Source organism: Astatotilapia calliptera, chromosome 14 (genome assembly GCF_900246225.1).
Source record: "Astatotilapia calliptera chromosome 14, fAstCal1.2, whole genome shotgun sequence".
NCBI classification, from domain to species: Eukaryota; Metazoa; Chordata; class Actinopteri; order Cichliformes; family Cichlidae; genus Astatotilapia; species Astatotilapia calliptera.
Window position 1 is genome coordinate 5,361,611 of NC_039315.1, and position 11,276 is coordinate 5,372,886.

At 39.7% G+C, this 11,276-nt stretch overlaps 1 protein-coding gene across 1 annotated transcript in view; it reads right to left on the minus strand.

Annotated features, from left to right (window-relative positions):
* Positions 1–10,247, minus strand: part of gpr4 (G protein-coupled receptor 4) — a 48,532-nt gene extending 38,285 nt beyond the window's left edge. Inside the window, exon 1 of the mRNA XM_026192352.1 lies at positions 10,041–10,247. The gene's annotated coding sequence lies outside the window, so the exon portion shown is untranslated. The remainder of the gene's footprint in view (positions 1–10,040) is intronic.
* Positions 10,248–11,276: the final 1,029 nt, after the last annotated feature.

Consider the following 11,276-nt stretch of genomic DNA (forward strand, 5'->3'; position numbering starts at 1 on the left):
TGTTGTTGCTGGAGTTGCTAAGGTAAACTCTCAGGATTTCTGACTGGCTAAAGCATTGCCCTGATGCCCCAATGGTCATTGTTTGGCCAGACAAACATGGAATTGTATTTGGCCTTGAAAATGTATTTATTTACGCATGCTGGCCCTTTGTTTACCCAATGCAGGGTTAGAGTTAGGGGTTAGGGTTACAGCTAAGTTATCATTTCTCAAACATTGGCCTTTCTGAACAGGTTTTTCAAACTAGCTATGTCAAAGTGCTGTGTTCTGTTAATCATTCTCTAAGAACCACACGTTCTTGTGATTGACAAATCATTTGCCAGCAGACATATCATCGATAATCCTCCTTTATGATGCTTAGAATGGATGGTATTCCAACAGGGCAAGCAAGGCAAGCCTTGTTTGTAGTGTTATATCCAGTGAAATCTAACACAAGCATCTGCCATCTTGTTGCTGGAGTAGCCTGTTGTTTCTCTGCTTGCCTTCATGCACATTGTGAATGAATCCCTGGTCTTTGTCAGGAACTGTTTGGAGACCAGAATGCTGGAACAGCTACTCCTAGCTATTGCTTTCATTGCTCTGAGATCAGTTGTGATCTGAGCGTTTCTGGAAATAGAGCTAGTGATAGCAAGTAAGTGAGCACTCTGTAATTGATCATTATTGTTCCGTCCTCAAGACTAAAGCTACGGGATGAGAGGAGGAACAATGGTATGATCAGGAAAAGACGAAGCCAAACAGAGCAAATTGTTTAATTAAGATTTTTATTAAAAAGAATAACGATACGGGAACACCACTATTTCAACTAAACAAAAGCCATCCACAAACTAAAATATCCTAACGATAGGCAAAAGAGATGGTTAACCAAATTAAAAGGTATGCTTCTGCTGCCAGCAAATACCTGCTACTCACTAGCAGCCCAAAGAAACCTCCAAGCTTAGTAAAAATAAGCAGAATATGCCATTAAAAGTCACCAGCCAAGACTAGTCCGAACACTGACTGAGAAGCTCTTCACAAGGTTATATACTGCTGTGTGGCTGATTGCTGCATGAAGCCAGCTGTCCACTGGCTCCTCGGGACACACCTACACAACGCAAAACCTGCTAGAGTTGTAACAATTAGGGTTGCCAAAAATCAATTCTCAGATACTAATCAATCCAAAATTTTGTTCAATTTATATATTAAAAAATACACTATTAACTAAACATTTAAAATCAAAGTATTAAGAGGCACCTGCATTTTGCATTCATATTGTATAACAAAATGAGAGCATGCTCATGCACAAGCCTTCCTCCCACAAAATATAAACCTAAACCTGTCCATATAGGCACATCATTCATCCATTATGTCTTCTATTTTGATCTCTGGGCCTCTTTCTGTTTTTGTAAACTGGCTACAGTCTACTTTCTTTCCTCAGGTATCATTAGAGTTTCATCTGATCATCTTTGGTAATCTATTATTAAAACAATCAATAGCCACAGACCTGATGAGGAACCTTGGAGAGACAGGGGAATATGAGAAAGAAACAAAGTGACTCAGAGAGGGATAGCTTCTCCTTTCCTGCACTTTAATTTTTCTGACATCATCAGATTATCTAAGTCAGGATCATATGAGTTACTGAAATTAAGAAACATGAAGACAAAGTAGAAGAATGGGTAAGAAGAAAACTATTGATGAACAGAAAATGAAAGACAAATAGATGAATAAACTGGAAGAGGAGACAGGAGAAGTGGAAAAAGATAAAGAGATACTATGAGAGATAGAAAGTGTGTACGGCTAAATGGTTAGAAAAGGAGTTTTTGGTAATGTTATCTGGACAAACGATAGAGATAGAGCAATAGAAGAGATGCAGGAGACTGAAGATGAACAAGAAGAAAGAGCGGAAAAAGTTAACCTGGGAGGAAAAAAGGAGATAAACACAATGGAGGAGAAATAGAGGTGGCATTGATATTGTAGAAGTGGAGAGAGCTCAACATTTAATGGGGAAAAAAAAAACCGGCGTGATGGTTAGATGGTTATCGACCATCTGAAACTGCTCTAATGGTTGCCACAGGTGCTGCTGTCTCCTCAGTGGAAACATTAGTATGTGTGTGAAGGTGTGTGTGTGTCTGCCTAACAGGGCTAACAGTGTTTACTGACAGACAGCAGTGACCTCAGCACAACCTGGTTCATTTACAAGTGTCGTCAGACACAAACACACATTTAAACTCTGTGTCTGTGTGTCCCTCCTTCGTTTCCCTTTGTCCTCTCCTGTTTAAATTTCCCTCTCGGTCGACACACAGAGATGCGCTCCATTGCATTACGTTACTAAACTCACACAGCAATGTTCCAGGAAGGCCTTCAAAATATGTACATGCCAGGGTGTCTTTTTTTCCATTTAAAAAAAAGGAGCCACAAACTTGAACTGCCACTCAGTAACGCGTGATCAGGAACAACCTCACTTAGTGGAAGTGGCTGGAGACACAACACAACACCACAAAACACAACACAATTTTAAACAGGACAGTGGTTTGTGTGTGGTGGTCTTTTGTTTGAGGTGCTGGCAGATAAAATTATTATCATTTGCACAACAGTCAAGACACTGCCATTCTGCTAAAACCCTTTGCATGTCAGAGATATCCACAGTACTGTAACACAGGTCTAATCCCATTCTTATCACTTATGTACACTATGTATCCCTTAGTTCCTTTTGGTCTGTAATGTAGAAGCTAGCATCACTTTTAAACATGCAGCATAAAAAAAAGGCAAACCCTGATCTTTCCCAAACCCTAACCAAGCAGCTAAAGCGAAAGCAAACAGCATTTATTCACAAAGCAAATCAGGACAGATACTAAAGACAGCTTGAGGTTATCTGAGATGCCAGTAGCTTCTGATGAAATGTAACAGGAACCAGGAAATCCAGTCTAAATAGTAATAATGCATTTTAAGGCCTAAAAAAGTTTAAATAACAGCATGTTCTTCTATAACTGCAACAGCACTCTCTGGACTTTTGACTGGCCAAAGCATTGCCCTGATGGCCTGATGGTCATTGTTTGGCCAGACAAACATGAAATTGTATGAGGCCTTGAAAATGTATTTATTTATCCAATTTGTTTACCCAATGCACGGTTAGCGTTAGGGGTTAGGGTTATGGGTAAGTTATCATTACTCAAACATTGGCCTTCCCGAACAGGTTTTTCAAACTAGCTATGTCAGAGTGTTGTGTTGTTATTCTTGCCTTTTTGTTTGTTTGTTTTTTGTTTGCTCTATGTGTTCAAATTTTTGTAACCTGCACAAGGGATGGGTTTGCAAGCTGGTCTGTCTCTGCAATTTATAAATGCAGGGACCCAAAATGATTGCCAAATGGCACAAATGGAAATTATTGCAACACATGGAAAAGATTAGGTATTCTGCAGAGTACTAAAAACTCTATGAAACACTTCTTGTTTCCAAAAAGACTGTACTTGTGAGTTGTGACACTGTGTTGATTTCACAAGTCATACAAGCAGTGACCATTGCATCAACCATAACCAGAGTTTAGTGTGGAAAAAGTGGGGATCTGCATTTATAATGTAAAAAATACGAACACTATAGGGCCTATAATAAGTCTCATTTGTGTGGATTTCAACTGCGGTGCATGGGAAAACTGCATTTTTATTCATACAACATGGATTCCTCACTTAACCACCTTCTAAACACAAATGTTTTGTTATGCAGATGCAAGTCATGCAATATTCCCTGGTACTGTTCTTAAAGCAACTGAAAACACACCAGGCCAGTCACACAAGGTTTAACCTCAGTGGTTATTCGAGTTATTCATATTTTCCCAGGGCAAGACCAGTCTCACCACAGACAGGGTTTAAAAGAACAAGACAGCACGAATAAGAACGGCAAATAAAGTTTTATCTCGTTTTCCTTTGTCTTTTTGTTGTTGTTGCTGCATAGATTTCCAAAACAATGAAATTCTGTAACTAACACAAAACTTTATAACCATATTAATTCTTGTCCAACATCTAATTAAGGGTTATTACATTTTTTGCCCTTATCTTCATAATTAGAAAATAATAGGCTGCATCTAATTCATCTCACTCAGTTGATGAAGTAATGAGGCAGTAAAATGGCAAACCACTAATGTTGGACCAGCTAATATTTAAAATATTGTTCAATAAATGACTAACACAAGTTACAAACCCTCTATTGCTTAAAGATATATTGATATTTCCGATACGCTGTGGAAAAAACAGACAAATAATTATCTTGACAACCAACAAAGCATAAATTAGTCATAGGTGTTGTTGCTCCTGCAAATGAGCTCTTGACTACAGGAAAGCAAAAGCAAGCACAGCAAATTGCACTGGCCAAAAACAAAACTCTGCACAGGGACTTCCAATTAAACAAGTAGCTACACGTGGCACCGGACCAGTCTCAGCGTGGGTGAGAGTGGGTGGATTTATAGGTGTGACACAAAGCACTACTACGCACACTCGTTTATGAGTCACCCCCCTAATTAAAAACCAGGACTGTGGCACATGCCATCTCCAGAACAATCGTCCAATTAGGCATGCTGTGAACCCACAGGTTGCTATCTATCTACCGAAAATGTTCAGTCTGTACATCGTGGCCAGTAAACAAACTCACATGTTATTGTCTGTATTCTAAAAAGTTTTTGATTGTCTGTATAATAATGTTGGTTTAAGTGTTGATCAAACAGCACAAAATGCATCACTTATACTTTAGTTGTAGGTTTATTCTGTCAGGGAACAGGCACAAAAATTGATCTCATGGGAGAAAAGATGCTGTGTAACCAATTTAGGTACTTCCTGAATTGCATCTGCACACCATGGGCAGATACACGGAGCATTAAAACAGCTAACAAAGGCATAAAATACAAAAATATCCAAGTATTAGCGTAAGAGAGAGTACAAGAGAGCTCACTCTCTGGGCAGTATTTACTTTAGCCTAGCATGACACATTTATTTTGATTACACAAACATTATGTAGAGTAGGTGATAGATCATCTGTATTGATTGTGTTTATTATATAATACATTCAGAACATTTTTAACTAATAGGCAGCGCAGTCATTTTCTCTTGGCAAGACTTTCTTTAAAGATATTGGCCTTGAAGGAGAGGTCAGAGGTCACATGTGACACATTTTAAATCTTTATACAGTCCTTTCAATGTGTTGACAATGCACACCACACTTGTAAGAAACATAGTCTCTAAGTTATAAGGCTTTTTGTCAATTTTCAACCAATAAATCAGAATATCTTGGTGGACGTCAGCCGAATTTTAATGGACTGTTAACATTGATTTATTCAAAGCTATCGTGTTTACAAACATGTACACAAACGCTACCAGAAACATCGCCTCCTTGGTTGATGTAAACATAGTATAAAAGCCATCCTGCCCAACTCTCACTCACAAAGCACATAAACACTGTAAAACTTTGCATGCACACATTCCCCCGATTCAATAACTAGATCATCAGCATCAATATATAAGCCTACATAAAACAATCAGGTTAATTGTCAGGGTTTGCTGTGTCTAGGACCTCAACACAGGACTCGGAGAGAGAATAATTAACTAAAAGCAGCAGCTTTCTTGCAGGGGAACATTCAAATATGAAATACAGGAAAGCTAAACTAGAAACACAAAACTTAAACTGGAAAACTGAGAAACTAGAAAACAAAACCAGGAAACAGAGAACCAGAACGTTACCAGAAGCACAGAGGAAAAACACAACATGATGAGGGCAATGAGAGGATGGGGAACAGGTGGTAACACAACTGGGACAAATCAGACCCAACGAGACAAGGGAAGCAAAACCAGGCACACTGCACACAGGACAGGGACTATCAAAATAAAACAGGAAAAACACGACAGGCATGGACCTGACACTCAACAGATTGAACACGGAGCACAGAGACATGAGTGACAAACTCCGACATGACACACGACTGACCGGGGGAGCAAGAAAATAAACATGAAGACAGAACTAAACCTGCACTAAACATGAGGGCCACAGGAACAAAACCCAAGAACTAGAAATCACAAAACAAAAAAGAACTCTAGAGCTAGAAATACTGAACCATAAACAAAAATGATGAACCATGATGAAATCTAAGATTAACAATAACACAAAACACTGGGTCACCGACACAGGACCGTGACATTAGTAGAGGGTAAAAAATCTTGACCTTTCTGATTTCTAAATAGCAAGACACATCTTTTACCTCATTTTAGTATGTCAGCTGCACACTGACTCTATTAACAGTTTTCATGTGATGTTGTATCATTAAAGGAAACGCCCACCATTAGAGGAATAAAGTAAGGCTTTATTCCACTGCCTGCCAGTTAATTTTACCCCATTTGTAAAAACAACCAACACATAACTGGCCCATAATGGTGGGTAGTTGTTCAGTTGGATGCGCTAAAAGCTATTCACAGGATAATGGCACTGCATGGAAACACACTTCTAATCTGCCACACAAGCACTGCAGACAAATGTTGTCAAATGCTGGTGGAGCAGAACAAACTTCCTCCTCTGTGCATGTGTGAAAAAGCAGTAAGTGTGGGGCCAAAGGAACCAGAGAAGATGTTGTACCAAGATAGTTAACACATAATATGCAAATATAAAATGAAGTGTGAAGCAATGACCAAGCAATTCTGTGATGAGCCACAAACTCAGATAAATAAGAGTTCTGATGTAAAGCTGCATTTAAATCCTCACTTCAGATCCACGCAGGATCTGAAGTGAGGATCTGAAGTCTAAGTCTTTTCAGAAAATTGCAAAAAACTGGAGAGGAAACCACACCACAACACTGTTATGTTTCAATATAATGTGATAATTTACCACGGTGGGTGGCGATCCTACAGTCAGGCTACTTGTTAGTGTCGTTCTCCAGCGCTGTAGCCGTTAATCACAGTGATTACTTAACCACAAAGGCTCTTAAGTGCTGCTTATCAGAGCTCCTCTGGAGACCAATTACACCTTCACTGCTATCTCGTTCACATTAACCCACCTCTGAAGTTCTTTTTTTATCCTCCAGTCCTCATCCTAACATCCATCTTCCACTTTCCACTCCCTTTGACCTCACCTACTTTAATCTCAGTTTTGTTTCTCCTGTCCTTTAAAAACTGTCCTGTCTACTCATTTCTCAGCTCTTCGTCCCACATCACCTTTACTTGAATCACATTTCTTAATCCAATTTTCTTAATCCTCTTTGACGTTTTACACAGATGAGTGAAAGCTGTGACTTGCTAGAGTTGTTGGAAAAGTGAAGAATAGCCCATACTCTAAACCCTAAAAGCACCAAACACTGTGTTTGTGCCAATCTTAATCCATCCAGTGAACTAAATATTGTTGGCAATCATAAAAACTATGGCACACGTGCACTGACAGGTGTGCCATATATGCTTTTTTTTTTTAATTTGTAAAAGATATTCACAAGATGAGTTAGACGGTTGTTTTTCAGCTGTGTTTTAACCTCACAAACAACCTGAAAATAAGATCAGTAAACTCTACTGAGCCACATAGAGTCCACTGATAGTGTTACTGTGGTTACGTTTTTGGTGTTTTTTACTTTAGTCTCTTCAGCTTCAGCGCTGACTAAACAATGTTAGTTTGCTGCTTTAATGGAGACTGATGGAATTTGGGGCTGAGATGACAGAGTTGGATAAGTTAAGACAGAATGACAACACAAACGCCCATCACAGCGTGAAAAGGGGGTCAAAACCTGGGTGTCATGTTTCTATCATTGCTGATCTGAGCTGGAACCGCTAATAACTGTGACAGCTGCAGAGTCATTTGACCCGGACTGAATCCCTATTATACAATTTCACACTGAAGACAAAAGTCAGATGTAAGTGGGTTTTTGTTCAGTGTTCAGGGTTTTTTAAAGGTCACATCAAAATCTGACTTCTAAGGGAAACCTTGAACCTTGAAGAAGGAAGGAGAGGAGAGATTCATCTGGACTAAGGGTGAAAGGAGAGGGCGTGAAGTGGTGGAAAAAGGAACTTCAGGTAAGTAAAGCTGGCGCTCGGCTAACCACAGTCATCCATCTGCCTTGAAGGTCGGAGCTAAACCTGCACAGATTATCTTTCCGGTGAGGTGACAGGGGTCAAGAATGAGGAGGGGATGTTTACTTGCAATGTTTTAAATCATGCACCAATACAGAAATGAGGGAGAATTGCATTTAAATTTAATGGATCATTTAAAAATAAATGTAATTTCCCCCTCACTGCTTTGTAATACACTTTAGGTTAATGAGCCAGTGAAGCAGGAAACCAGGAAAGGAAAAAGAGGGAAAGATGAAATACGTGAAAGAGAGGGACAGACTGACTGTATCCATCTTCACCGAGGAAAGAGAAAACAGGGGAGGGGGGGCGGTGCAGACACAGGGGAGAAGAAGATGAGATCCTATTGATTTTAACATTACAACTGTAGAAGTAGAAAACAGGAATTCTTCAGGAGGAACAGAGGATTCATGGTTTCGATTTTCGACTAAAAAAGACCATTAAGGTCCATCGAAACATCTCCCCGCATCCTAGTGAAGCATGACATTTTCTCCGAGATCGCTGTCCCTGTGTCTCTCTCTCCCTCTCTCTGCCTGAGGTGGCTCAGCTGCTCGAGTGTCTAATGAAAGTGCAGAAGTCATTGTAGATTTTCATACACAGATATTTTTGTAAATGCATATAATTGATCTCAAAATGTTCAGTTAAAAACAAAGTATCGATACCTTTCAGGAACTGAGAGCAAGAAAATCACTTCTGCATGTGAAGATCATTCATCACGCTTAGCATAAATCAATAATTCATCATTGGTCATTCATCCTCATAGTTTTCATAGCTTCTTGTTCTTTTTAAGATACACTACAATAAGTGGAAGATTATTGATTAGTGAATAAATCCTCAAATTCTTCTTTTAAATGATAAGAATTACAAGCAGTGAATTTCAGACTGACACACACAACACTCAGAGGTGAACCTACAGCACGCTGTGCTCAGATCACCTCTGACTCTGACACTTGTGTTTTATTTTCTTTTGTTATCATCTGCATGTGACAGATTCAATTGAGTTTAATTCAAGTTTATTTATATAACACAGTAGTCGCCTCAACACACTTTTTTCCTGTAAAGATCCTAAGTAGGCCGAAGAATGCATGAATTAAGGACCAATCTACTGTTTTCTCTGCTAGAAGCAGTCTGTTTGCATTAGATGTAACCTCTGTGTGATATTTGTCATTTGAACAGCAGACTTTGGTACTGTAATACTAACTAATGCACACTCTCCATTGTCCTTTTTAAAGTGAAAAAGGACAATATTATTATTCATTTATGCACAACTGAGACATTTTCTGCTAGGGGTGATAAATGAGCTACGGGCTTTACTAGTACAGGCATCCCCCTTTAAAGTTCATAAACTCATTACAGAACGCTCCCAGTCTGCTTCAGCACACAATAAACTGCACTCAGAACGGTTCTTGACAGTGCCCAAGCTGGTTCTGCAACATCACAAACAGTGCATGGTCGATCCCAGAGTAATATGGAGCTGGAGGGATTCAGTGACACAAGCAGCCGATTTAATCGTTCAATCTGATAATTTATTAATTGTCTGCTCTCATTACCCCTGGAGCTGTGGCAGGGACACTAGTGCCTCCTGTACCGCAATGTCAGTGGTGCCAGCTCAGCTGATTTCCCGCTGCTACAGGTTAATGGGATCACAAAAAATAACACCCAGAGTGGATGGGATGTTGGGAAGTTGACAATAAAAAGGAAACAGCAAAAACCGTGAATATGAATAGTAAAATCTCCCTTTATTTTATTTCTGTGCATCAAGAATTCTAGTTTTTTATATCACTATTTAATGCAGACGCTAAACTTTGTCGCGATGTCTGTGTTACAGGATGTGAAAACGGTGATCTAATGATCTATCAGGAAAAATCCTCAACGACCGAGCTCAGTTCTAGTTTTCTGTTGTAGAAGACAGTTTCACTTGCATTTAAAGCAAAGCGCAAATAGAGCGGTAAAGACGCTTGTCATTAAACGATGCGATGCTGTACTCACGTTTAGGTTCCTGGAGTCTTGGAGTCAGTTCCCAAAAAAGGAGACTATCCAGATAGGGGGACGAAAACTCGTTTAGTTTCATTCAACCTCCGCGAAAAATGCTCGGACAGATGGCACAGTGGCTGTGAAAGTACCAAACAGTGTGAGCACAGCGACAACAGCCGGCAGACTGAGACACACACACAGCCAAACACACACATGCACACACAGACGGAGTGAGAGGGAGAGAGTGAGCCAGAGAGAGAGTAACCGTCACTAAGTGAGACTCTAAGTTCCGCCTCCCTCCCTCTCTTCTTGTACTCTGTTACGTCGCTTCAATGCGCCTTTTCATGAAACATTTAAATAAGTAATATTGTCGAGCAAAATATAATTTAGACAATAGTCCACAGAAAATTGAGATCTTAAAATTATAGATTCATACATTAATTGTTTGTGTGTGTGTGTGTGTGTGTGTGTGTGTGTGTGTGTGTGTGTGTGTGTGTGTGTGTGTGTGTGTGTGTGTGTGTGTGTGTGTGCGGATGTGCCTGCATGCCTGTGTTGTTGTGTGTCATTCCCGGTCCCTAAGGTTGTGGCATATGTTGATATATATAAAAAGCAGCAACTTATGACCTTTCACCTTGCTATATATAAACTTTGGAGTGTGTCTGCTTTTTTTTTTTTTTTTACCTCTGTCTGTCTGTCTAATGCTTTTTTCACACATGCTGCTGCCCTGACCTTTTCTGAACATCACCGAGCAGAAGGGCATGTGAGATCGCACGCCCACTTCAGCTGTGTCTGAAATTAGCCAGTTTTTTAACTTAGCGGTCCCTTAGTACAAAGTTTGCAGGATGTGTAGCCCATGGTTTTGAATAATATCACTAATAAACTCACACATACTTCCACCTGCATTTTCTATCCTCTGTCTGAAGAACGCCTTTCCCCCCCATTTGGAAACAGTCAACAGTGTAAAATATGACGGTGTGATTTTTCTGAAATTTACCAATGTTTGGGCTTGAGTATGGCTTAACGTTCCCAGTATTAAAACTAGAAAAAGTTGCATTTCCTGCAAAAATGCAGTGTGAATGCTGTGTAGTGGAATCTGAAAACAGCAGAAGGAGAACTCCGCTGAAAACACTGTGTAGAAGCTGAACTCCGCTGAAAACGTCTTTATTTGAAAGACTACACTGAAGAGAGTCAAGAAAGAAAGACGTGAATTAGCAGAATTTCTGCTGAAAAGAGGTAAAGAAGCTGAAGTTT